Here is a 12171-nt window from a genome sequence, read left to right as displayed (position 1 = left end):
AGTCACTTTATCCTATACCTTTGGAAAACAAAAATGTATTCCATGTTTGCAAGGTCCTCACTTCACCCTAGTTGTTTCGTCAATCAAAAACAGGATTTGCATGTTTGAAGAAGCAGAGATGAAAAATCTGGATTATACTGAGTTAAGCCTATTAATGTTGAAGGCTATAGATTTGTAATAAGATGGATGGGCTAAGCTGTACTTTCAGCCTGTTTCTGTATGATTGTAATGGTAATCTAAACAATACTAGACACTTCAGGTGATTAGGATCATAAACTAAGCATTTATTCATATAAAACACCTTGCAACCATAGAAAATCCTGTAGTATACCTCCAGTTTGTGAAGTGTAAATATGATTATTGGAGCTCACTGGGTGGTTTAGATTCATATTGGTACATGGTTTTAAATATGTGATAGTTCTTAGTTTCTCAATATTTGAAATGCGTTTGTTGGTTCAGCCGTTATGTTTATTGCTATCCATCAAAAAGGTTTAAGTAAAGTGCTTTAATAAAAAGTGAATGTTCTCCTCATAGTCAGGTGGATATTGTGACGACAATCATTCTCCCATACACTAGGTGTCCCTGTTGTGTTTGATGATCTGTTACAGGTACTCATTGGAGGGTCGTCAGCTGGATGAGCCTGAGCCGGTGTGGCTCTGCCTTAAATACCCTCTTCAGTTGGCAGCCTTGCTCTCGAGGAGGAAGATCATTGGTGTCACTGGCTAAACAAAGTTGCTTCTGTTGATGTTTGAGTGCTGTTGGTTTACTGATGTTTGCTATAAATAAATAGCTTCTTTTTAGCAGCCAGCTTGTTGTCTCCCTGTTTTGTCTCAGTCTCTGAGCCGGGCTGTGACACATGGGGGCTCGTCCATTCCTGGTTGACCTGGGGTCGGCATTGATATCAGAGATCAGCTGTAATATCAGGAACAGCTGTAGCATGGTAGGCTGTATGCCTTGTTTTCAATCGGTTGCGCAATCGGGTTGATTGGGAGACATTTGAGTCTGTCTGGTAAGTAGGCTGATTTGTTTTGTGTTTGTCGCCGAGCTGTTATGCTGGGGATTTTGTGGGGACCTTTGATTCGTTCATTGTGAATTCTGTGTTGCCTTTCTCACAGTGTACTGATACTGGGGATTGCATCCCCCCCAAACCCAGGGCATGGGTTTAAATGTGTTGCCTGTTCCAGTGCATAAATTGGAACATAACAGTGATTTGGTTCAGGGTAAAGTCCCTATGGGCGTGCGTCCTGCATTGCCAATTAGAGGCCTGCACATCATTCTGGGGAACGACCTGGCTGGTAGTCGGGTGTGGGCTGGTAGTCCACCACCTCCGGTGGTAAAATGTTTTCCCTCTTTTGCAGTGATACCTCAGAGTGTGCAGTGTTTCCCTGATGTTCTTTGTGTGGAGACACAGGTTAAGTAAGATGCAAAGTTGAAGCCTGAGTCCACACTTGAGAGAGATGGCGCAGAAGAATCATAGGTATCCTTTGTGACTGTTCCTGACTACCTCCTGTCGGTTTCTGGCAGTGACCTGGTGGGAGAGCAGAGAGCTGATCCCTCTCTAAGCCAGCAGATGGAGAGAGTTCTAACCATTGATGATGGGAAGAGTGTCACAAATGGTTACTTGCTTGCGGTGGTGTGTTGGAGCAAGGTGTATCTGGCTTCATGCCTTTTGCGGTTCAGTACCATCTCTGGAGTTCCAGAGGGAGCTCAGAGTGGTCAGAGCTCGGGATTGTCATTGTATTTGTTTGGTTACTTTGGTCAACTTCATGTTGCCACGCTTTTTCTGCGCAGTTCCTGGTCTCCTGTTTTTCTTCTCTGCTACTCTTAAAGTTACTTCTACAAATGATGTGGTTGCTGGGTTGCAGGATGGAGATTGGAGATCGGTTAACTGACTGGGACGGGGGGGTCCTTTCAAGAATTTGTGAGTATGGTGAAACTGCAGACTACCAGAATTAGATATCTAGTAGTCCTCTCTGTCCTCTTTGATTCAGCCATTTGTCCTTCCATCCATCTGGCAGGAGGCTGTGGTCCATCAGAACCAAGACCTCACGCCACCTCTTTCCGTTTCAAAATAAAGCCATCTAGCATCTTTCTGTTAATGGAATCCCTTCATTCAAGACTTTTATTCTGAAATATTTGCAGCACAGTGTTGTATTATTTATAAATGAGCACACGCAATTTTTTCTGTCTGAAATAAACATGGATCACATTGTGAAATTAAACATTTTGGCCATTATGAAAGGCAAACTATATGTAGAAAGAATGTCTTGCAATGCAAAGTTGTCGGTGTGGACAAAGCCACCATCATTGATCATAAATTATAGTCTGTTTGTTGGTTAGCAATACACAGCAAAATGTCTCAAAGTTGTGAAAGCACACCTGTTTAATGATCTTTTGACCGATCACTAAGACCCAGCTGTGCCGTCTTAAATCAACTGAGCCCTCTGACAGGCAACATTATTCTCTAGCCCTTACCGAACATACCTTTAAGCTGCCTTTGAATCCTACACCCTCATCCAAGAGAAGAGCACATTCCTGGCAGCTTGACTCTGCCTCATTGTTTCTGCTTTGGACTCAGCACATGCTGAGGCATCCACAACACATGGCAGCGAAGAAGAGGATGTACAATTGAAGATATTCCTCAATTTCTCTTCCACTTTTGCACAGGAAAAGCAGTATACTGGCGGATTTAGAGGAGAGAGGTAATGCAGGGAGCGTCAGAAATCCTGCAACAGATGCCATCAAAGAAATGAGACATTTCTATGTAGAACATCTCTTCTCCAGACATGCGGGTTAAAACCACAGCAGATGGTATGTACGAGGCTTACACACAACCAGATTGCGTATTATAGCCATACATCTCTAGTATGAAGATGTATATTCTGAAAAAAATATATATATGTATATATATATATATTGTGGCATCACACGGGGCCAGGTGGTAGATGGATGCTACTTCCCCTTTATTAGCAGCCACACTACAAGATGGCCACCGAGGCAACAACTACAGCTCCCAGAAGGCCTCACCACTCACCCAGGTGTGGGTGTTTAGGCCACCTGATTGAGGCTGGACTTAAGAGAGCTGCAGGAGGAGATGAGAGAGAGAGCACACGACATGAAGGAGCTCCGAGACCTACATGGAGTAAAGTTCCGAACCAGAGGGAAGAGGATTTGAACTAAAGAAGACCTGGTTGTCGGAGAAAAGCCAAGGACACTCCAAGTTGAGTTTTGTCTAACATAGTTCTGCTTAATGAACTATTATCTCCGCTTGGACGCTTTCTGTTTGTTTGTTTTTGATTTTTGATAAAGAGACTTCCCTGAGTGGCCTAGCCGAATCAGAATAAAACGTGATCTTATTCTGAGAACCTTTTGATTGTCAGTTTTTGTTAGTTTCCCTTGCACCACCCCATCCTAGCCTGCTCTAGTGACCTCATGACGTTACAATATATAAATATATACATATGTATATAAACTTAATTTGCAATTATTTGAAAATACGCAGGACCAGAATTTGCTTTACAGATAGACTTTACATAGCAAAGCCAACGTTGTATTTGAATATCATTGTGAGGAGCCAAGCAATGTCAGAGCACCAAGAGTATCGCTGTTTTTTTAAATGGGTCTCAATTTTTTATTTTATTTTCCATTAATTTACAGAAACATGAAATATATACATTCCTTTATCACAAAACACACATAATAAGACCCCTTACGTTTTAATGCCCATGATGTAGGCCTGAGCTGAAACCTAGGGCTTTGACTCATATTGATGCCGTTTGAATAAACAATCAAACAGTGTTTGTTTAGAGTTCCAAGGCAACTATCGCCAGCACAAATCTATCATTGTTCAGGTGCTTCTTCAATTCATGCAACCATAATATGACATATAGGCGATGATAGGACAACACTGTATTTTTGTCAGCTGTGTTTTGTAGTTTTTATTTAAATGTTTCAAATGTGACAAGATATTACGCTTCATCATAAAAGAAAACTTGTACACATGTCGAAAGAGAAAATTGCTCCTGTAGCTGTGCCTACGGTGTATGATTGTGATATAATCTGAATTGTAAGTCGCTTTGAATAAAAGCTTCTGCTAAATGACTGTAATGTAATGTAATGTGTCCATCTTCCTCCAGCAAATGAACACTGGGCACTAAAATTGTTGCCTTGGGCAGCAAAACACATCTAAGTAGAGGCAATAGCCTTGCAGAATGTTTCTTCAGCTGTGTACTTGTCTGATATGCCAAAATCCCTATATTTCTTCTAATGAAGTGAGAAGCTGTGTGAAAGCGTGTCACTGTGTCATACATGCGGTCTCCAGTCTCGACTTTTAATTATTCAGAGGGCACACTTTTAACACAAGTTTGTTACCAAAAGCAATGCTAGTACTGTTTTCACCTTGTGAGTCTGTGTGTAATCACGGCAAAATATGCTCCTGGAGACGCCTACTGTGGTGGAAACTATTATAAAAGCTGCTTTGGGTTCTTTGCCAGAAGTTTTTTTCTTTGGTCTTTGGTCAGATTTTGTCGCCGTGACAGCGCCAGAACATTGCAAGATGCAGTCATCAAACTTTACAAGTGTGTAGCTGGGATCAAAATGAAGGAAGATTTTAAAGATAGGTGTGGTCCGAGCAAGGGCGATGGAGGTAGAGGGTCAGGAAGGGGCCATTGGCCCCCGAATATGCCCCTGGCCCAATTTGGCGTTGTGTCTGGTGTGATCCCGTCGCCAGATGGTCTCTAGTTCATTTTATAATTTCTATGTACAGCTGCAAGATTTTAAATAACATCCACAATGATGGGCTTGAACATGATATGTTATCATAGCTTTTACAGAAATGCTGTAAAAGGGCTTTTCCAGGCATCATGCATGCAGGGTTTGACTGTGCTAACACCAGCCTTTATCTCTACACTTTTCACTGATATATGGATTTAAAAAGATTTGTCTAGGGCAATTATTACTGGAAGAGGCACATACTTTGAAGAGAAATGAAGTGGAACAGAAACTTCAGACAACATTGCCCAGAAGTAATAAGCTGGAAGGGGAGATTTGACTGCAAACAAAAGGGTAGAGAGGGAACAAAGTATTTTTTTTAAGTTAAGACCAGCAACCAGTATAAGTCACTCTGTCATTTGGTCAGGCGGTCCAGAGAATTCGGAAGCACTTTATTAAACATGGCATTATGGGACTCAGCTGCAAGACTGTATGATTGCCTAGTTTTATGTTTACTCCTGGAGCTAAAGTACGCTTTCACACTCCAGCTACACAGGGTTCACATCTTACTTCAGGGCTGCCAATGTATAGGACTAATTCACAATAAGCTGGAACCAGGCAATCACAAATGACATTCCTCTTTTAATTATTTTATGAGTAATGGAAAGGACATATACAAATCGCAAGCAGTACAAAGCTTAGCTAAGTCACATAAAGGGCTGTGATTCATTTAATAAAGTAGGAAATGCCTAGCATCCTCTTTTGTGTTACCTACGCTGTTGTATGATCAATGTCAAACATTGATTATAAATCATAGAAGAATCATTGAAACAATGATGTGGACACTGCTAGGGCTTGTTGAAGAAGTAAGGTACATTATAGAGATAATGTTACAGAGTGTGTGCATCTAAAGGGTGATTATGAAAGATATGATCCATGGGGGTTAATTGTTTGATTAAATTGATGAACATTAGTGACACAGAAGATGTTTGTGCACACAGATGATATCCACTTTCTGATCTAATTTTATTACAAATCATTGCATTTTGTGACAAAGTATCTGCACAAATTAGTGACAGACATTCATTATTACTCTATGTCGCCTTTAGATGTAACCTTATGTCTTATTTTAATGCAAAAAAAAAGTATTATGTCATATCATCTGATATTAATAGGAATTTTATCAGGAAGGAGATCAGTCTTAATTCAAGGCAGACTTAAGAGTATTATGAGTTAGCTGACGGAGCTGGCAGTAATATTACACCCCTTCTGATTGCTTCAAGTTTTATGTCAAAAGCCTTTAACAATCACTTATCAATAAGTGTTGACAAACTTGATGAACAAACATAATTCTATCCTTAGTCTGGGTTTGGCAATATCCTACAGCAGGAGTTGGCAGCCTATGACACGCATGCCAGCGTGGGCACACAAAGCCAATTTCAGTGGCACATCAAAAAGTAAACACTAAACGGCAATATTGTATGTCACCTCTTATTAGATATTGCATTAATGTGTCCCAAAACGTGCAAGTTGCGAAATACATTTTGTGATAAAACAAATTAAATCATAATGATGAATTCATGTTGACATGAAAATATGTAAAATCTGCATTTACAAAGAGCATATATTCATACTGAGTGGTCCTTGAGGGCAAAATATGCTCGGCACGTTTAAAACAATGTGCCTCCAAAGATCAGGCTACAGAGAGCAGCAATAACATTTTGTAGTGCACGTAACAATAGCTAAACGAGGGAAACCATTCACAGACAGTGATTACATAAAGGAGGCCCTTCTCAACAGCTTTCCTCAGGTTTGTCAGATGGACTGTTGAATAAAGACATCATCATATCCAGAATTAAAGACTTGATTCTGTCTGCAAGAAAAGTTGAGAGCCACATTCCTGAAATGGCGGGAAATGTACACATCCAGTAAACTGTTGTGCTGATAAATGCACCAGTGCTCAGTATGGCTGTGGATGAAAGTGTATGTGGACATCAATGACATCCCACACTTCACAGTTGGCTGCAAACAGACCATTCAGGGCCATGTTTTTAGTAGCTTACATTGCAACATGTTTTTGCATGTGTGAATGAGTAACTGATGGAGATCCTGCAAGAATAATAGGCCTACAACTCTGTTGATATTATATACAAGGTCAAACTACCAATGATAACTAAAGTATCATTGCATAAATTGATATTAAATAAATTGTCACTTAGCATAGAAAAGGTTGCTGACCTTGTCTTACAATGTCCAAGGAGCCTTAGAGTTATTGCAAAAGAGGAAAAGTCAGAGGTTCACTAAAGAATCAGAATGTATCATTTAGGGCCAATGAATATATGTTGTAAACTCAATGACAATCCATCTAATTGTTGTCAAGAAATTTCATTCTGAACCCAAAATGTCAACCTCAGGGTAGTGTTAGGGGAACAGGCAGGGGTTCAACAAAGTCATTAGGATTCATCTTCTGGGGACTGACCAGCATGGCCATCCCTAGAGCCAATGGCGTTAGCATGTTGAAAAAAACATTTAACATTTATTTAATTGGTTCCTTCAAAACAAGCCAACAGCACATATTCAGTGCACCGCCAAGATAGATCAGCACAAAAAAAAATAACAACTGAGTCCTCTTTACGACAAAAGTAATAACAAAAAAACAAGCATTTCCAGTTTGTTTGTTAGGACTAGAGACAAATTATTGGTTTGGAAATGGATTTCAGGCAAGATGAACTTGCATTGCTGGTTGGCACGACACTCTGTCCTGTTTCATTATAAAAGCTAGTCAGATGGTGATCTGTTTGCTATTTGTTTCTCGAGTTTGAAAAACCTGAGGGGGCTCGTTTGGTAGCACTTCCATCAATTCAATCATTCGTTCTCAATGTCTGAGGGAGCAGCAAAGATAACTATTAAGCTCAGCTTATTCAAGTTGGAAGGGATCAGATACAGCTAAATACATGTTGCTGCACCTGAGGAAAAAAAACAAGTCCAGTGACTTCTCTGCTTTGGTGCATTTTGGGTTCTGTGGCTTCAACTCAATAAGATTCCAATTATCCTTCAATGGAGAAAATAGCTATGGAGAATTTGTGTAATTTTTCTATTATTTATAATTGTATAGAAATTTATAGTGTAGAAATATTGAATCAAACCATATTTTTCCAAAATGGTATTCATCAAGTATGAATAAAGTGTTGCTGTATAGCCTCCATCTCAGAGGACAGTCACTGTGTCTAAGAGTGACACCCCTTAAAGGCAGAGCTCTCTAAAAGACAAATGCTTTCTGATTTGGAAAAGATTAAAATGTGCACGTGCTTTGTCTCCAGCATGTGTCGCTTTTGTTTCAGTCCTACTTTAATAGATGCAATTAAGTCTGAAACCTTGAAGAATAAGTTGACCGTTTATGTCCCTTGTGATAGGCTGCACTTGCTGAGTCACAACTCAGGCACTTGATCCTCCAATGGACACAGGAGACAAAATTGAGTCCATATGTGGGTCCTTTGTAAGACCCTAAGTCGACACTGGAACTGCAGTGACCAACACAAATAGTGTGTTAAGTGTGATGTCCTTCCTCAACATTTAAAGTGAAATATTTTAATGTTTATCACTAGATAGTTGCCATAAATTGGTTTTTGGCAACTTACTGAACGTATGAAACATGTTGACGTTTGGACACCTGGAAGACTAAATTTATGCTCTGTGAGATAAGCAGCATATCCAGGCCTTTAACAAGAATAAATATTAAAGCATGCCATTAATGACATCCTGCTTTTCTATTAGTTTACTTTAAATTATATATTTACTGATGACAGATTACCAATTGAATGCAGACATGTGGCAAATACAGCATGCTTGTTAGGTATTATGCAACTTTGTTTGATAGAAAAATAAGTAAATGAGTGACAATGGATTGTGGGATGCTGAAGACTACAAAGGATACACTGACAATTCTGGCAAAAGAAGGCTATATTCCTCAGTTGCATTTGGAGCAGCCTTGGAAATGGGACAAGCCTTGTCAGCCCCTTGTGACATATTCAGTCCAGAAATGTGGACTTCACAGGATCCAGCCCCACAGTTATCAATACTGTCCTCTCCAAAGAATGCATGAGTGAATTCCTGCAGTGGTGGATGGTGGTCCTTTGCTCGCATGCTCCTGGGAACGTTCTGCCATGCTGGCACTTAGTTTTCTGATCTACAGAAGAATGCATAGATATCTTCTGTCTGTCAGCCAGAAAACGTGAGCCTCAGCAGGCAAATGTCTAACACAGCTCCTGTCAAAATCAATGCAGAAGCTGCCCTTTCTCAATCCCCCACAGGTGTCCCATGATTCAATGGCCTTCTCTTAAAGCTGTGCAGCTAGGGGCATACCTGATATACGGTGTACACACAGTCACAGAGAACCACTAGCAATGACCTTAATATGTTTGCATTGAAGCATCTTACTGTAGTTCCTCACAGATAAATACCGGCTGTTGGAAAGAGTCGGTTTACGGCATCTGATCAGTAGAGGCCTAATATGAAAATACCAAACAGGCCTTCCAGGCAATACCACGGACTGCATTGAAATACTCACCATTCTATATTTGCCGATTTGTTGGGCTAATATGAACACAAAAATCAGTGTGTTTAACTTCTCACAATGATGAATAGTTCCTTTTCTCAGTTGACAACAACAAGGTGGGATTAAGCCATTTTAATGAAGGGCACTTTTTTTTCAGCGATGCGGAAAACATTGTGAATTGTGGAACTTCAGGATAAAAATGGAATTAGCTGTAAAGTAGAATACCGTGGAATTTGCCAGAATGTTGATGCAGTTAAAAAAAAAAAGTCTGGGCCTCTGGTTCTCTACTCTGCGTGGCGGTGTTTCACCAAGGGTAAGGCTCAGCTCCACACACTCACACACACACAGGGGAGCTACAGCCAATGAGACACTTGTTGAGGAGAAACTTTGGGATTGGTCAAGTGTTAGTCATCCAAAAAACTTCTAAATTTATAGCGCTTTAATTTACAAAAGTATGGAATGTTTTATTTTATAACTGTATTGAATCACTTACTTTGAAAGAAAGAAGAAGATACATTGTTGAACTTTTATTCATCCACCAAACGATAAGACACTCCCCCCTGTATCTCTCTGTCATCAGTGGTACTTTGAAGCTCTGCATGCTACACACATAATCCAAACTCCACCACAAAATGCGGTTACAACACCAACATGTCACAAAACACAAATTAGTTTGAAAGTGTTGATGATTTGTTCAGCTAATGGCTGCGCATAGCAGGGAAACAGGAAAAACTTTCATTTATCATGAAAGCTATGACCTTTTGTCTGATGCACATCCTGTAATGCTTCCATACCGTTGATTATAAGGCTTTTGAAGGGTAAAAGCACCACACTTATTGTCTTGAATCATCTATAACTTGGAGTCCCCTTACATTATAAGTGGTAAAGTGGTAAATTGTAATGCATATGAAAAATAAAATGTACCCCACAATCATTCACAGGGGATCCATGTCTGTGATATCACACTGTCAAAAACTCTGAAAGACTGCAGATCAAAGAAAATAATATTGATTAATTTATAATTATGTTTTATTAGTTATAGTTATTTGTAAATGTTGCAATGAGTAGAAAGAATATCCTGCTTGAAATAAATGTAATGCTAGTATAATTTCACAAGTATTTCACTTTTGATGATATTAAATCAAAGAAAGTAATTTTGATTAATTTGTAGGACGATCATCAAACAATGAGTCATCATCAAGCGCGAGTAAATTTCAAAGATAATGTAAAGTGATGATGAAAAAGCTCCAAAAAAAACATGCAAATATTTTAACTCAAATTAATTTCACAATTATGATGTAAATTACTCGTGCTGTTGAATGAGCTGAAGAAGATGTTGTTATTCTTGAGGCTGCCATGTAGTGCTAAACACCTTTTTTGGAAATGTGAAATTCAATAAAACTCTAACAGAACTGAAGAAAACTTTTTTTGATAATATTCTTTAATAAAGCATCAACTAACTATGATTCATTATTGCCTACATAATGCCGCTTTCGAATTGAATTTCCTGTCGGAGCCACGTTGTTACAATCTAGATTCGAAGAAGGCTCTATTAGGAGTCAGCTGCTGGCTCTGTCAGCACAACACGAGTGAGTGCAGTGTCAGCAAGACAATAATGTCATTGCTGCTGGTTCACAGTATCAGTGATCGATTTTCTCAGCTCCTCAGTTGGGTCTGGAATTAGACCAGGCATATACAATTTAAGATGCTTTCCTTTAGCCTGACACTTCTAACATTTTCACATTTGCTGTCTGTACAACATTATTTTAAACTTGACCTCAAAAGAATGTAGATTTGTAAGGGGCTTGTAATGAAAGACAGAGGCTGAACAAGCATCAAAAAATTGGTGGAAGGATGAAATTCAGTTGAGTGGAAAGTGTATCGGTACCTTGTGTATCTAGAATTTAAAAGGGTGAACAACGTAGCTATCAAATTAATGTTTTAAACTCATTAGTGAATATCAAGAGATTGATTAGATTGATATAAAAAGCCCCGTATTCTTTTTCATACTCGCTGAGTTGTAATCCTATCCTCTAAACCTTTCCCTTGGACATCCGCTCCTCACCACTTCGATTCAATCAACTGACTGCATGATGGGTGGTCGTTCACTGCAGGGATCTTGGTTTCAGGGATTCATTGGTATTGTGACAGCAGTTTGACAGTTGTCCCTCTCATCTGTGGAAATACATGTAAAGGGTGTAGGTATGGTTTGAAAATGATCCTAATTGTCATCATATTTCATTAATTTTATGTTCAGATACTCAAGTATTTTAGCATTTATGTGTTTTCTGCACTGCAGTTTGTATATCAACTCTTCATAAATACTACATATACAGCATTCTGGGCACGGAACATCATCAAACACTGATACTTAAATTACTGATACTCTTTGCAATTTTATTATTAAACAGTCTTTTCACTTGTTGTGCAGACATTGGGGACTGTTCTGAGTCTCAGACAGATGCTGTTTTTTTACTTACTGCAAAATAGAGGTTGAGGCAGGAGGAGAGGGGAAGGTGACTCGGAGAAAAGAATTAAGCTTTAAAAAAAATCACCTGAAAGGAGTCAGACATAGATTTTCTGTGTGCAAGCTCTCATGGTGGATAAAGTAAATCAATCACTGTTGGTCCCATAAATTAATCAATTAATCATCAACAGAGCAGTCAGATTAAGATTAGGGCAAAGGTTAAATCAGTATTAAGGTCTGTGGGAGAAAGATGCTTTATTGTTTTTCTTCCACTAATCCATAATGTGACCCTATATCTGACTCTTGCTTCATTCCACTTACATCCCTCATCAGTCCTTTCTCTGTGCTCAGAAGAGCGAGAGCTCTCCTCCAACATTTACCAGAGAAAGAAAAATTTCTCTCCCCTGGCCTGATGATGTAGTCGTGTCTGTGCCCTGAG

Source organism: Anarrhichthys ocellatus, unplaced genomic scaffold (assembly GCF_004355925.1).
Source record: "Anarrhichthys ocellatus isolate YVR2014 unplaced genomic scaffold, GSC_Weel_1.0 scaffold2, whole genome shotgun sequence".
NCBI lineage: Eukaryota > Metazoa > Chordata > Actinopteri > Perciformes > Anarhichadidae > Anarrhichthys > Anarrhichthys ocellatus.
Note: the sequence above shows the minus strand (reverse complement) of the source record.